The sequence below is a fragment of the Chiloscyllium punctatum genome, chromosome 18 (assembly GCF_047496795.1).
Source record: "Chiloscyllium punctatum isolate Juve2018m chromosome 18, sChiPun1.3, whole genome shotgun sequence".
NCBI lineage: Eukaryota > Metazoa > Chordata > Chondrichthyes > Orectolobiformes > Hemiscylliidae > Chiloscyllium > Chiloscyllium punctatum.
Genome location: NC_092756.1, coordinates 50,253,322 through 50,268,762, shown reverse-complemented (window position 1 = coordinate 50,268,762; position 15,441 = coordinate 50,253,322). Strand labels below are relative to the sequence as shown.

Below are 15,441 nucleotides of genomic sequence, written 5' to 3'. Positions count from 1 at the left end.
GCATTGTGAAACACTGCAGAAACGAACGACTTCCTTACTTTTGCTCCGACTGACCATACTCCGTGAAAATTTCCCAGATTCTCAGTTGAAGATTTTTGCAGCTGGAAGTTACCTCAGAAACCCTGTTAATTCGTAATGTATTGAGCGAATCGCAAAACAGAAAGCATTTAACACGGAACACAAACAAAACGGGAAAACCAAATGCATTTTCAGACACAGCGAGCTTGAATGCTAAATGTGAGACAGTCAGGGGGCATGAGCCATAACGTAATCACACAACTAACAACAGGGCAATTCCAAACTACTCTTTCAAACATACTGGAGCCTGAGTGCACCATCACTTCCCAGACAATGCTGCAAAGAGACAAAAAAAGAACATAATAAGAATGGGCCATAAAAAGTGAATTTCACCAATCACAGTCTCGATTAGATTACCTTTCCCTTCCGATGACTCCAGGACTGAAATGAAGGAAGTGGGAGAAATTCAATAACATATGACATCGAAATACATTGGAACGATTTTCTCATTGGCCAGAAAACCAAATAACGACGAGTCGAGTCACCGTAGGACTCTGTTTCGCAACAACGATGAAATAGCAGTCTCCATTCGGTTCCAGTAAAAGCTCAACTTGCCTGGAACAGAAAGCAAGAGTAGAGCCGCTGGCGATTTTCCGCGCGGGAGGCGAACACGAGCATGACAGCACAGACACTTTGGAAAATTCGGCACTTACCAACACCACAATCAATTCCCCGGGAAGCAAACTCATTTTGCTTCTGTTTTAAACAGAAATGCCGCAGGGGATCGAAACAGCATTTAAACTAGCTGCTCCGCAGAAATGGCAGCGGTGGGATTCGAACCCACGCCTCTGTCGAGACTGGAGCCTTAATCCAGCGCCTTAGACCGCTCGGCCACACTACCAACACGGCCACGACTCTATTTTCTTGCACTTCCAATTGTGTTCCTGCATAACAACAGATGTAAACTCACGTGAAAAGGGTTCCATGATCCCTCTCCGACTCGCACAGCTGCTGGGATGTGCCCGTCTACAATATCAATTTCTCAGCAGTTAACGATAGCCCATCAATCCAGACAAAAATCACTGGTAAACTGAGTCTATCTTCTCAGACTTCGATTCAGCTACAGATGTATCTGTGAGTGCGTGAGAATATATGATCGATTATGATTGGGTCAAATTACCATGAGCTACTTGACATTACTGCAATTTCGATTCTTGCTTTGCTCAATGATTTCACCCATTGCTCGAAACAGGACAACTTTCACGTTTACACGGAACATGAAACACACCGGACTACAGGGGAAATGCACAAAGCTGAGCAGGCCGTGTCCCAAATCATACCGTGCAGCATAGTTTCAGTCACTGTGTCTGTTTTGCAGAATAAGGTTCCCAAAGAATGTTCCACCCTAAAACCGGAGGTAGCATTACAATCCGAGAAGGACAGATTACATTGTGAGGAAGGTCTGACCTCGGGGCCGGTTCGAGATGCCACTTTCCTTGCCTTTTACCTTACCGTGCAATTTGCTGCAGATTGCACCTGGACATGAGCCTCATGGATACCAACTGAGTTGGAAACCTGTGTGGGAATCGATGAGAATAAGCGACTCAATAAAGTTTAACAAGTTCCATGGTGCTTTTTAGAAATGCAGTTTCTCTTCACCTCAATCCAAAAGGCAGTTTCCGAACATAGTAACAGAAGTCAAAAGGTAATTACCTCACCCCACCCCCACTCCGGAAGAGGTGCTAACTGCCCTTGATTGCTTTTTGTTCACGATGTGAAGAGCTCTCACGCCTGAGTCACCGTCACGTCTCTGGTTGCTGAGTGAATCACAACGAAGGACTTTCTCCAGAGCTGCAACTGCCTCACTTCCCCACTCGCCCTCCCCGTTTACATTTTCCTGCTCGTCAGTGATTTAATGAAAACCAAATGGATGCGATGTCATTCTGTAGCCTCTCTGTCGATTCCTCCGTTTCCGTTCCAACCTGGCTTAGATCTCGGGGCGCACCTTAATACTAGCGACGCTATGAAAGCACAGGTCCAGAGGTTCCTCTGAGAGTGGAATTTCTTTCATTGCTGTTGCTGATTGAATGAGCCACTAACGTGCGAACTGCTCCAAAACATGATTCAGGACCTCTGGTGCCAATTCTCACACGTTGAATAACGACAGACACCTTCCAAATGAGGTCTTTCAGAGACGACTTTGGGATACATTTGACAGACAGACTAGTTGAGGAATCCGTGGTGCACTGTGACACCAGCACATCAGCTTCTTCCCTGTCTTTGAACCGGGCCGCCTGCGCAAGGAATGCGAATGCGGTAATGCTTTTCGTGGAAGGATCAGAAGGGGGTAACTACACTCTCAAACAGAATGGCATATGATCAGAACCAGGTTGGAGAAAAACTTTACAATGCTTTTGCACAGTAATTAAACGGAGCGGCATTGCATTGCACTACGAGCGATTATTTTTTCGAGCAAACTCGAAGGCAGGTTTGCACATGGGAAAGCAAGCAAGAAAGCTCCGTTCTTGTCGATGTCAAAGGCTGCAGTTGAAGAGCAAAGCAGTTTCTGCCCAGTTTCGAACTGGGGACCTTTCGCGTGTAAGGCGAACGTGATGACCACTACACTACAGAAACAAGCCTCGGTCGTCCCCGCTGCAGCTCAGTGGCATCCAGCACTGAAAGTTGAAGCCATTCGACCTTTCACCTTTCTGTTTCCGTTAGCTCGTTGTTTAATGGGACTTGTTTAATTTTGGCTATGTGGTGAGCATGGACGAGATACACCGAAGTATCTGTTTCCACGCGGTGTACCCCAATAACGTTGTGTCGCTTACACCTGCTTTAAAGAATTACGTTTTTGCGGAGCTTACCGTCGCAGTCTGTGGCAAAATCTTTTCGTCTGTTCGACTGCTCACGGGAAAGGTAGCATTGTGAAACACTGCAGAAACGAACGACTTCCTTACTTTTGCTCCGACTGACCATACTCCGTGAAAATTTCCCAGATTCTCAGTTGAGGATTTTTGCAGCTGGAAGTTACCTCAGAAACCCTGTTAATTCGTAATGTATTGAGCGAATCGCAAAACAGAAAGCATTTAACACGGAACACAAACAAAACGGGAAAACCAAATGCATTTTCAGACACAGCGAGCTTGAATGCTAAATGTGAGACAGTCAGGGGGCATGAGCCATAACGTAATCACACAACTAACAACAGGGCAATTCCAAACTACTCTTTCAAACATACTGGAGCCTGAGTGCACCATCACTTCCCAGACAATGCTGCAAAGAGACAAAAAAAGAACATAATAAGAATGGGCCATAAAAAGTGAATTTCACCAATCACAGTCTCGATTAGATTACCTTTCCCTTCCGATGACTCCAGGACTGAAATGAAGGAAGTGGGAGAAATTCAATAACATATGACATCGAAATACATTGGAACGATTTTCTCATTGGCCAGAAAACCAAATAACGACGAGTCGAGTCACCGTAGGACTCTGTTTCGCAACAACGATGAAATAGCAGTCTCCATTCGGTTCCAGTAAAAGCTCAACTTGCCTGGAACAGAAAGCAAGAGTAGAGCCGCTGGCGATTTTCCGCGCGGGAGGCGAACACGAGCATGACAGCACAGACACTTTGGAAAATTCGGCACTTACCAACACCACAATCAATTCCCCGGGAAGCAAACTCACTTTGCTTCTGTTTTAAACAGAAATGCCGCAGGGGATCGAAACAGCATTTAAACTAGCTGCTCCGCAGAAATGGCAGCGGTGGGATTCGAACCCACGCCTCTGACGAGACTGGAGCCTTAATCCAGCGCCTTAGACCGCTCGGCCACACTACCAACACGCCCACGACTCCATTTTCTTGCACTTCCAATTGTGTTCCTGCATAACAACAGATGTAAACTCACGTGAAAAGGGTTCCATGATCCCTCTCCGACTCGCACAGCTGCTGGGATGTGCCCGTCTACAATATCAATTTCTCAGCAGTTAACGATAGCCCATCAATCCAGACAAAAATCACTGGTAAACTGAGTCTATCTTCTCAGACTTCGATTCAGCTACAGATGTATCTGTGAGTGCGTGAGAATATATGATCGATTATGATTGGGTCAAATTACCATGAGCTACTTGACATTACTGCAATTTCGATTCTTGCTTTGCTCAATGATTTCACCCATTGCTCGAAACAGGACAACTTTCACGTTTACACGGAACATGAAACACACCGGACTACAGGGGAAATGCACAAAGCTGAGCAGGCCGTGTCCCAAATCATACCGTGCAGCATAGTTTCAGTCACTGTGTCTGTTTTGCAGAATAAGGTTCCCAAAGAATGTTCCACCCTAAAACCGGAGGTAGCATTACAATCCGAGAAGGACAGATTACATTGTGAGGAAGGTCTGACCTCGGGGCCGGTTCGAGATGCCACTTTCCTTGCCTTTTACCTTACCGTGCAATTTGCTGCAGATTGCACCTGGACATGAGCCTCATGGATACCAACTGAGTTGGAAACCTGTGTGGGAATCGATGAGAATAAGCGACTCAATAAAGTTTAACAAGTTCCATGGTGCTTTTTAGAAATGCAGTTTCTCTTCACCTCAATCCAAAAGGCAGTTTCCGAACATAGTAACAGAAGTCAAAAGGTAATTACCTCACCCCACCCCCACTCCGGAAGAGGTGCTAACTGCCCTTGATTGCTTTTTGTTCACGATGTGAAGAGCTCTCACGCCTGAGTCACCGTCACGTCTCTGGTTGCTGAGTGAATCACAACGAAGGACTTTCTCCAGAGCTGCAACTGCCTCACTTCCCCACTCGCCCTCCCCGTTTACATTTTCCTGCTCGTCAGTGATTTAATGAAAACCAAATGGATGCGATGTCATTCTGTAGCCTCTCTGTCGATTCCTCCGTTTCCGTTCCAACCTGGCTTAGATCTCGGGGCGCACCTTAATACTAGCGACGCTATGAAAGCACAGGTCCAGAGGTTCCTCATAGAGTGGAATTTCTTTCATTGCTGTTGCTGATTGAATGAGCCACTAACGTGCGAACTGCTCCAAAACATGATTCAGGACCTCTGGTGCCAATTCTCACACGTTGAATAACGACAGACACCTTCCAAATGAGGTCTTTCAGAGACGACTTTGGGATACATTTGACAGACAGACTAGTTGAGGAATCCGTGGTGCACTGTGACACCAGCACATCAGCTTCTTCCCTGTCTTTGAACCGGGCCGCCTGCGCAAGGAATGCGAATGCGGTAATGCTTTTCGTGGAAGGATCAGAAGGGGGTAACTACACTCTCAAACAGAATGGCATATGATCAGAACCAGGTTGGAGAAAAACTTTACAATGCTTTTGCACAGTAATTAAACGGAGCGGCATTGCATTGCACTACGAGCGATTATTTTTTCGAGCAAACTCGAAGGCAGGTTTGCACATGGGAAAGCAAGCAAGAAAGCTCCGTTCTTGTCGATGTCAAAGGCTGCAGTTGAAGAGCAAAGCAGTTTCTGCCCAGTTTCGAACTGGGGACCTTTCGCGTGTAAGGCGAACGTGATGACCACTACACTACAGAAACAAGCCTCGGTCGTCCCCGCTGCAGCTCAGTGGCATCCAGCACTGAAAGTTGAAGCCATTCGACCTTTCACCTTTCTGTTTCCGTTAGCTCGTTGTTTAATGGGACTTGTTTAATTTTGGCTATGTGGTGAGCATGGACGAGATACACCGAAGTATCTGTTTCCACGCGGTGTACCCCAATAACGTTGTGTCGCTTACACCTGCTTTAAAGAATTACGTTTTTGCGGAGCTTACCGTCGCAGTCTGTGGCAAAATCTTTTCGTCTGTTCGACTGCTCACGGGAAAGGTAGCATTGTGAAACACTGCAGAAACGAACGACTTCCTTACTTTTGCTCCGACTGACCATACTCCGTGAAAATTTCCCAGATTCTCAGTTGAGGATTTTTGCAGCTGGAAGTTACCTCAGAAACCCTGTTAATTCGTAATGTATTGAGCGAATCGCAAAACAGAAAGCATTTAACACGGAACACAAACAAAACGGGAAAACCAAATGCATTTTCAGACACAGCGAGCTTGAATGCTAAATGTGAGACAGTCAGGGGGCATGAGCCATAACGTAATCACACAACTAACAACAGGGCAATTCCAAACTACTCTTTCAAACATACTGGAGCCTGAGTGCACCATCACTTCCCAGACAATGCTGCAAAGAGACAAAAAAAGAACATAATAAGAATGGGCCATAAAAAGTGAATTTCACCAATCACAGTCTCGATTAGATTACCTTTCCCTTCCGATGACTCCAGGACTGAAATGAAGGAAGTGGGAGAAATTCAATAACATATGACATCGAAATACATTGGAACGATTTTCTCATTGGCCAGAAAACCAAATAACGACGAGTCGAGTCACCGTAGGACTCTGTTTCGCAACAACGATGAAATAGCAGTCTCCATTCGGTTCCAGTAAAAGCTCAACTTGCCTGGAACAGAAAGCAAGAGTAGAGCCGCTGGCGATTTTCCGCGCGGGAGGCGAACACGAGCATGACAGCACAGACACTTTGGAAAATTCGGCACTTACCAACACCACAATCAATTCCCCGGGAAGCAAACTCATTTTGCTTCTGTTTTAAACAGAAATGCCGCAGGGGATCGAAACAGCATTTAAACTAGCTGCTCCGCAGAAATGGCAGCGGTGGGATTCGAACCCACGCCTCTGTCGAGACTGGAGCCTTAATCCAGCGCCTTAGACCGCTCGGCCACACTACCAACACGCCCACGACTCCATTTTCTTGCACTTCCAATTGTGTTCCTGCATAACAACAGATGTAAACTCACGTGAAAAGGGTTCCATGATCCCTCTCCGACTCGCACAGCTGCTGGGATGTGCCCGTCTACAATATCAATTTCTCAGCAGTTAACGATAGCCCATCAATCCAGACAAAAATCACTGGTAAACTGAGTCTATCTTCTCAGACTTCGATTCAGCTACAGATGTATCTGTGAGTGCGTGAGAATATATGATCGATTATGATTGGGTCAAATTACCATGAGCTACTTGACATTACTGCAATTTCGATTCTTGCTTTGCTCAATGATTTCACCCATTGCTCGAAACAGGACAACTTTCACGTTTACACGGAACATGAAACACACCGGACTACAGGGGAAATGCACAAAGCTGAGCAGGCCGTGTCCCAAATCATACCGTGCAGCATAGTTTCAGTCACTGTGTCTGTTTTGCAGAATAAGGTTCCCAAAGAATGTTCCACCCTAAAACCGGAGGTAGCATTACAATCCGAGAAGGACAGATTACATTGTGAGGAAGGTCTGACCTCGGGGCCGGTTCGAGATGCCACTTTCCTTGCCTTTTACCTAACCGTGCAATTTGCTGCAGATTGCACCTGGACATGAGCCTCATGGATACCAACTGAGTTGGAAACCTGTGTGGGAATCGATGAGAATAAGCGACTCAATAAAGTTTAACAAGTTCCATGGTGCTTTTTAGAAATGCAGTTTCTCTTCACCTCAATCCAAAAGGCAGTTTCCGAACATAGTAACAGAAGTCAAAAGGTAATTACCTCACCCCACCCCCACTCCGGAAGAGGTGCTAACTGCCCTTGATTGCTTTTTGTTCACGATGTGAAGAGCTCTCACGCCTGAGTCACCGTCACGTCTCTGGTTGCTGAGTGAATCACAACGAAGGACTTTCTCCAGAGCTGCAACTGCCTCACTTCCCCACTCGCCCTCCCCGTTTACATTTTCCTGCTCGTCAGTGATTTAATGAAAACCAAATGGATGCGATGTCATTCTGTAGCCTCTCTGTCGATTCCTCCGTTTCCGTTCCAACCTGGCTTAGATCTCGGGGCGCACCTTAATACTAGCGACGCTATGAAAGCACAGGTCCAGAGGTTCCTCTGAGAGTGGAATTTCTTTCATTGCTGTTGCTGATTGAATGAGCCACCAACGTGCGAACTGCTCCAAAACATGATTCAGGACCTCTGGTGCCAATTCTCACACGTTGAATAACGACAGACACCTTCCAAATGAGGTCTTTCAGAGACGACTTTGGGATACATTGGACAGACAGACTAGTTGAGGAATCCGTGGTGCACTGTGACACCAGCACATCAGCTTCTTCCCTGTCTTTGAACCGGGCCGCCTGCGCAAGGAATGCGAATGCGGTAATGCTTTTCGTGGAAGGATCAGAAGGGGGTAACTACACTCTCAAACAGAATGGCATATGATCAGAACCAGGTTGGAGAAAAACTTTACAATGCTTTTGCACAGTAATTAAACGGAGCGGCATGGCATTGCACTACGAGCGACGATTTATTCGAGCAAACTCGAAGGCAGGTTTGCACATTGGAAAGCAAGCAAGAAAGCTCCGTTCTTGTCGATGTCAAAGGCTGCAGTTGAAGAGCAAAGCAGTTTCTGCCCAGTTTCGAACTGGGGACCTTTCGCGTGTAAGGCGAACGTGATGACCACTACACTACAGAAACAAGCCTCGGTCGTCCCCGCTGCAGCTCAGTGGCATCCAGCACTGAAAGTTGAAGCCATTCGACCTTTCACCTTTCTGTTTCCGTTAGCTCGTTGTTTAATGGGACTTGTTTAATTTTGGCTATGTGGTGAGCATGGACGAGATACACCGAAGTATCTGTTTCCACGCGGTGTACCCCAATAACGTTGTGTCGCTTACACCTGCTTTAAAGAATTACGTTTTTGCGGAGCTTACCGTCGCAGTCTGTGGCAAAATCTTTTCGTCTGTTCGACTGCTCACGGGAAAGGTAGCATTGTGAAACACTGCAGAAACGAACGACTTCCTTACTTTTGCTCCGACTGACCATACTCCGTGAAAATTTCCCAGATTCTCAGTTGAGGATTTTTGCAGCTGGAAGTTACCTCAGAAACCCTGTTAATTCGTAATGTATTGAGCGAATCGCAAAACAGAAAGCATTTAACACGGAACACAAACAAAACGGGAAAACCAAATGCATTTTCAGACACAGCGAGCTTGAATGCTAAATGTGAGACAGTCAGGGGGCATGAGCCATAACGTAATCACACAACTAACAACAGGGCAATTCCAAACTACTCTTTCAAACATACTGGAGCCTGAGTGCACCACCACTTCCCAGACAATGCTGCAAAGAGACAAGAAAAGAACATAATAAGAATGGGCCATAAAAAGTGAATTTCACCAATCACAGTCTCGATTAGATTACCTTTCCCTTCCGATGACTCCAGGACTGAAATGAAGGAAGTGGGAGAAATTCAATAACATATGACATCGAAATACATTGGAACGATTTTCTCATTGGCCAGAAAAACAAATAACGACGAGTCGAGTCACCGTAGGACTCTGTTTCGCAACAACGATGAAATAGCAGTCTCCATTCGGTTCCAGTAAAAGCTCAACTTGCCTGGAACAGAAAGCAAGAGTAGAGCCGCTGGCGATTTTCCGCGCGGGAGGCGAACACGAGCATGACAGCACAGACACTTTGGAAAATTCGGCACTTACCAACACCACAATCAATTCCCCGGGAAGCAAACTCACTTTGCTTCTGTTTTAAACAGAAATGCCGCAGGGGATCGAAACAGCATTTAAACTAGCTGCTCCGCAGAAATGGCAGCGGTGGGATTCGAACCCACGCCTCTGACGAAACTGGAGCCTTAATCCAGCGCCTTAGACCGCTCGGCCACACTACCAACACGCCCACGACTCCATTTTCTTGCACTTCCAATTGTGTTCCTGCATAACAACAGATGTAAACTCACGTGAAAAGGGTTCCATGATCCCTCTCCGACTCGCACAGCTGCTGGGATGTGCCCGTCTACAATATCAATTTCTCAGCAGTTAACGATAGCCCATCAATCCAGACAAAAATCACTGGTAAACTGAGTCTATCTTCTCAGACTTCGATTCAGCTACAGATGTATCTGTGAGTGCGTGAGAATATATGATCGATTATGATTGGGTCAAATTACCATGAGCTACTTGACATTACTGCAATTTCGATTCTTGCTTTGCTCAATGATTTCACCCATTGCTCGAAACAGGACAACTTTCACGTTTACACGGAACATGAAACACACCGGACTACAGGGGAAATGCACAAAGCTGAGCAGGCCGTGTCCCAAATCATACCGTGCAGCATAGTTTCAGTCACTGTGTCTGTTTTGCAGAATAAGGTTCCCAAAGAATGTTCCACCCTAAAACCGGAGGTAGCATTACAATCCGAGAAGGACAGATTACATTGTGAGGAAGGTCTGACCTCGGGGCCGGTTCGAGATGCCACTTTCCTTGCCTTTTACCTTACCGTGCAATTTGCTGCAGATTGCACCTGGACATGAGCCTCATGGATACCAACTGAGTTGGAAACCTGTGTGGGAATCGATGAGAATAAGCGACTCAATAAAGTTTAACAAGTTCCATGGTGCTTTTTAGAAATGCAGTTTCTCTTCACCTCAATCCAAAAGGCAGTTTCCGAACATAGTAACAGAAGTCAAAAGGTAATTACCTCACCCCACCCCCACTCCGGAAGAGGTGCTAACTGCCCTTGATTGCTTTTTGTTCACGATGTGAAGAGCTCTCACGCCTGAGTCACCGTCACGTCTCTGGTTGCTGAGTGAATCACAACGAAGGACTTTCTCCAGAGCTGCAACTGCCTCACTTCCCCACTCGCCCTCCCCGTTTACATTTTCCTGCTCGTCAGTGATTTAATGAAAACCAAATGGATGCGATGTCATTCTGTAGCCTCTCTGTCGATTCCTCCGTTTCCGTTCCAACCTGGCTTAGATCTCGGGGCGCACCTTAATACTAGCGACGCTATGAAAGCACAGGTCCAGAGGTTCCTCTGAGAGTGGAATTTCTTTCATTGCTGTTGCTGATTGAATGAGCCACTAACGTGCGAACTGCTCCAAAACATGATTCAGGACCTCTGGTGCCAATTCTCACACGTTGAATAACGACAGACACCTTCCAAATGAGGTCTTTCAGAGACGACTTTGGGATACATTTGACAGACAGACTAGTTGAGGAATCCGTGGTGCACTGTGACACCAGCACATCAGCTTCTTCCCTGTCTTTGAACCGGGCCGCCTGCGCAAGGAATGCGAATGCGGTAATGCTTTTCGTGGAAGGATCAGAAGGGGGTAACTACACTCTCAAACAGAATGGCATATGATCAGAACCAGGTTGGAGAAAAACTTTACAATGCTTTTGCACAGTAATTAAACGGAGCGGCATTGCATTGCACTACGAGCGATGATTTATTCGAGCAAACTCGAAGGCAGGTTTGCACATGGGAAAGCAAGCAAGAAAGCTCCGTTCTTGTCGATGTCAAAGGCTGCAGTTGAAGAGCAAAGCAGTTTCTGCCCAGTTTCGAACTGGGGACCTTTCGCGTGTAAGGCGAACGTGATGACCACTACACTACAGAAACAAGCCTCGGTCGTCCCCGCTGCAGCTCAGTGGCATCCAGCACTGAAAGTTGAAGCCATTCGACCTTTCACCTTTCTGTTTCCGTTAGCTCGTTGTTTAATGGGACTTGTTTAATTTTGGCTATGTGGTGAGCATGGAAGAAATACACCGAAGTATCTGTTTCCACGCGGTGTACCCCAATAACGTTGTGTCGCTTACACCTGCTTTAAAGAATTACGTTTTTGCGGAGCTTACCGTCGCAGTCTGTGGCAAAATCTTTTCGTCTGTTCGACTGCTCACGGGAAAGGTAGCATTGTGAAACACTGCAGAAACGAACGACTTCCTTACTTTTGCTCCGACTGACCATACTCCGTGAAAATTTCCCAGATTCTCAGTTGAGGATTTTTGCAGCTGGAAGTTACCTCAGAAACCCTGTTAATTCGTAATGTATTGAGCGAATCGCAAAACAGAAAGCATTTAACACGGAACACAAACAAAACGGGAAAACCAAATGCATTTTCAGACACAGCGAGCTTGAATGCTAAATGTGAGACAGTCAGGGGGCATGAGCCATAACGTAATCACACAACTAACAACAGGGCAATTCCAAACTACTCTTTCAAACATACTGGAGCCTGAGTGCACCACCACTTCCCAGACAATGCTGCAAAGAGACAAGAAAAGAACATAATAAGAATGGGCCATAAAAAGTGAATTTCACCAATCACAGTCTCGATTAGATTACCTTTCCCTTCCGATGACTCCAGGACTGAAATGAAGGAAGTGGGAGAAATTCAATAACATATGACATCGAAATACATTGGAACGATTTTCTCATTGGCCAGAAAACCAAATAACGACGAGTCGAGTCACCGTAGGACTCTGTTTCGCAACAACGATGAAATAGCAGTCTCCATTCGGTTCCAGTAAAAGCTCAACTTGCCTGGAACAGAAAGCAAGAGTAGAGCCGCTGGCGATTTTCCGCGCGGGAGGCGAACACGAGCATGACAGCACAGACACTTTGGAAAATTCGGCACTTACCAACACCACAATCAATTCCCCGGGAAGCAAACTCATTTTGCTTCTGTTTTAAACAGAAATGCCGCAGGGGATCGAAACAGCATTTAAACTAGCTGCTCCGCAGAAATGGCAGCGGTGGGATTCGAACCCACGCCTCTGTCGAGACTGGAGCCTTAATCCAGCGCCTTAGACCGCTCGGCCACACTACCAACACGGCCACGACTCTATTTTCTTGCACTTCCAATTGTGTTCCTGCATAACAACAGATGTAAACTCACGTGAAAAGGGTTCCATGATCCCTCTCCGACTCGCACAGCTGCTGGGATGTGCCCGTCTACAATATCAATTTCTCAGCAGTTAACGATAGCCCATCAATCCAGACAAAAATCACTGGTAAACTGAGTCTATCTTCTCAGACTTCGATTCAGCTACAGATGTATCTGTGAGTGCGTGAGAATATATGATCGATTATGATTGGGTCAAATTACCATGAGCTACTTGACATTACTGCAATTTCGATTCTTGCTTTGCTCAATGATTTCACCCATTGCTCGAAACAGGACAACTTTCACGTTTACACGGAACATGAAACACACCGGACTACAGGGGAAATGCACAAAGCTGAGCAGGCCGTGTCCCAAATCATACCGTGCAGCATAGTTTCAGTCACTGTGTCTGTTTTGCAGAATAAGGTTCCCAAAGAATGTTCCACCCTAAAACCGGAGGTAGCATTACAATCCGAGAAGGACAGATTACATTGTGAGGAAGGTCTGACCTCGGGGCCGGTTCGAGATGCCACTTTCCTTGCCTTTTACCTTACCGTGCAATTTGCTGCAGATTGCACCTGGACATGAGCCTCATGGATACCAACTGAGTTGGAAACCTGTGTGGGAATCGATGAGAATAAGCGACTCAATAAAGTTTAACAAGTTCCATGGTGCTTTTTAGAAATGCAGTTTCTCTTCACCTCAATCCAAAAGGCAGTTTCCGAACATAGTAACAGAAGTCAAAAGGTAATTACCTCACCCCACCCCCACTCCGGAAGAGGTGCTAACTGCCCTTGATTGCTTTTTGTTCACGATGTGAAGAGCTCTCACGCCTGAGTCACCGTCACGTCTCTGGTTGCTGAGTGAATCACAACGAAGGACTTTCTCCAGAGCTGCAACTGCCTCACTTCCCCACTCGCCCTCCCCGTTTACATTTTCCTGCTCGTCAGTGATTTAATGAAAACCAAATGGATGCGATGTCATTCTGTAGCCTCTCTGTCGATTCCTCCGTTTCCGTTCCAACCTGGCTTAGATCTCGGGGCGCACCTTAATACTAGCGACGCTATGAAAGCACAGGTCCAGAGGTTCCTCTGAGAGTGGAATTTCTTTCATTGCTGTTGCTGATTGAATGAGCCACTAACGTGCGAACTGCTCCAAAACATGATTCAGGACCTCTGGTGCCAATTCTCACACGTTGAATAACGACAGACACCTTCCAAATGAGGTCTTTCAGAGACGACTTTGGGATACATTTGACAGACAGACTAGTTGAGGAATCCGTGGTGCACTGTGACACCAGCACATCAGCTTCTTCCCTGTCTTTGAACCGGGCCGCCTGCGCAAGGAATGCGAATGCGGTAATGCTTTTCGTGGAAGGATCAGAAGGGGGTAACTACACTCTCAAACAGAATGGCATATGATCAGAACCAGGTTGGAGAAAAACTTTACAATGCTTTTGCACAGTAATTAAACGGAGCGGCATTGCATTGCACTACGAGCGATTATTTTTTCGAGCAAACTCGAAGGCAGGTTTGCACATGGGAAAGCAAGCAAGAAAGCTCCGTTCTTGTCGATGTCAAAGGCTGCAGTTGAAGAGCAAAGCAGTTTCTGCCCAGTTTCGAACTGGGGACCTTTCGCGTGTAAGGCGAACGTGATGACCACTACACTACAGAAACAAGCCTCGGTCGTCCCCGCTGCAGCTCAGTGGCATCCAGCACTGAAAGTTGAAGCCATTCGACCTTTCACCTTTCTGTTTCCGTTAGCTCGTTGTTTAATGGGACTTGTTTAATTTTGGCTATGTGGTGAGCATGGACGAGATACACCGAAGTATCTGTTTCCACGCGGTGTACCCCAATAACGTTGTGTCGCTTACACCTGCTTTAAAGAATTACGTTTTTGCGGAGCTTACCGTCGCAGTCTGTGGCAAAATCTTTTCGTCTGTTCGACTGCTCACGGGAAAGGTAGCATTGTGAAACACTGCAGAAACGAACGACTTCCTTACTTTTGCTCCGACTGACCATACTCCGTGAAAATTTCCCAGATTCTCAGTTGAGGATTTTTGCAGCTGGAAGTTACCTCAGAAACCCTGTTAATTCGTAATGTATTGAGCGAATCGCAAAACAGAAAGCATTTAACACGGAACACAAACAAAACGGGAAAACCAAATGCATTTTCAGACACAGCGAGCTTGAATGCTAAATGTGAGACAGTCAGGGGGCATGAGCCATAACGTAATCACACAACTAACAACAGGGCAATTCCAAACTACTCTTTCAAACATACTGGAGCCTGAGTGCACCATCACTTCCCAGACAATGCTGCAAAGAGACAAAAAAAGAACATAATAAGAATGGGCCATAAAAAGTGAATTTCACCAATCACAGTCTCGATTAGATTACCTTTCCCTTCCGATGACTCCAGGACTGAAATGAAGGAAGTGGGAGAAATTCAATAACATATGACATCGAAATACATTGGAACGATTTTCTCATTGGCCAGAAAACCAAATAACGACGAGTCGAGTCACCGTAGGACTCTGTTTCGCAACAACGATGAAATAGCAGTCTCCATTCGGTTCCAGTAAAAGCTCAACTTGCCTGGAACAGAAAGCAAGAGTAGAGCCGCTGGCGATTTTCCGCGCGGGAGGCGAACACGAGCATGACAGCACAGACACTTTGGAAAATTCGGCACTTACCAACACCACA

General features: G+C 46.2%; 10 non-coding genes across 10 annotated transcripts; all 10 read right to left on the bottom strand.

Moving 5' to 3' along the window:
• Window positions 1-837: 837 nt before the first annotated feature.
• Window positions 838-919, bottom strand: trnal-aag (transfer RNA leucine (anticodon AAG)). The gene has a single exon. It is a non-coding gene; the product is annotated as a tRNA-Leu (tRNA).
• A 1,660-nt stretch (window positions 920-2,579) lies between these two features.
• Window positions 2,580-2,652, bottom strand: trnav-uac (transfer RNA valine (anticodon UAC)). Its single transcript has one exon. It is a non-coding gene; the product is annotated as a tRNA-Val (tRNA).
• Window positions 2,653-3,777: 1,125 nt separating this feature from the next.
• On the bottom strand, window positions 3,778-3,859 carry trnal-aag (transfer RNA leucine (anticodon AAG)). Its single transcript has one exon. It is a non-coding gene; the product is annotated as a tRNA-Leu (tRNA).
• Window positions 3,860-5,519: 1,660 nt separating this feature from the next.
• trnav-uac (transfer RNA valine (anticodon UAC)) lies at window positions 5,520-5,592 on the bottom strand. Its single transcript has one exon. It is a non-coding gene; the product is annotated as a tRNA-Val (tRNA).
• A 1,125-nt stretch (window positions 5,593-6,717) lies between these two features.
• Window positions 6,718-6,799, bottom strand: trnal-aag (transfer RNA leucine (anticodon AAG)). Its single transcript has one exon. It is a non-coding gene; the product is annotated as a tRNA-Leu (tRNA).
• Window positions 6,800-8,459: 1,660 nt separating this feature from the next.
• On the bottom strand, window positions 8,460-8,532 carry trnav-uac (transfer RNA valine (anticodon UAC)). The gene has a single exon. It is a non-coding gene; the product is annotated as a tRNA-Val (tRNA).
• Window positions 8,533-9,657: 1,125 nt separating this feature from the next.
• Window positions 9,658-9,739, bottom strand: trnal-aag (transfer RNA leucine (anticodon AAG)). The gene has a single exon. It is a non-coding gene; the product is annotated as a tRNA-Leu (tRNA).
• A 1,660-nt stretch (window positions 9,740-11,399) lies between these two features.
• trnav-uac (transfer RNA valine (anticodon UAC)) lies at window positions 11,400-11,472 on the bottom strand. The gene has a single exon. It is a non-coding gene; the product is annotated as a tRNA-Val (tRNA).
• A 1,125-nt stretch (window positions 11,473-12,597) lies between these two features.
• Window positions 12,598-12,679, bottom strand: trnal-aag (transfer RNA leucine (anticodon AAG)). Its single transcript has one exon. It is a non-coding gene; the product is annotated as a tRNA-Leu (tRNA).
• Window positions 12,680-14,339: 1,660 nt separating this feature from the next.
• On the bottom strand, window positions 14,340-14,412 carry trnav-uac (transfer RNA valine (anticodon UAC)). The gene has a single exon. It is a non-coding gene; the product is annotated as a tRNA-Val (tRNA).
• Window positions 14,413-15,441: the final 1,029 nt, after the last annotated feature.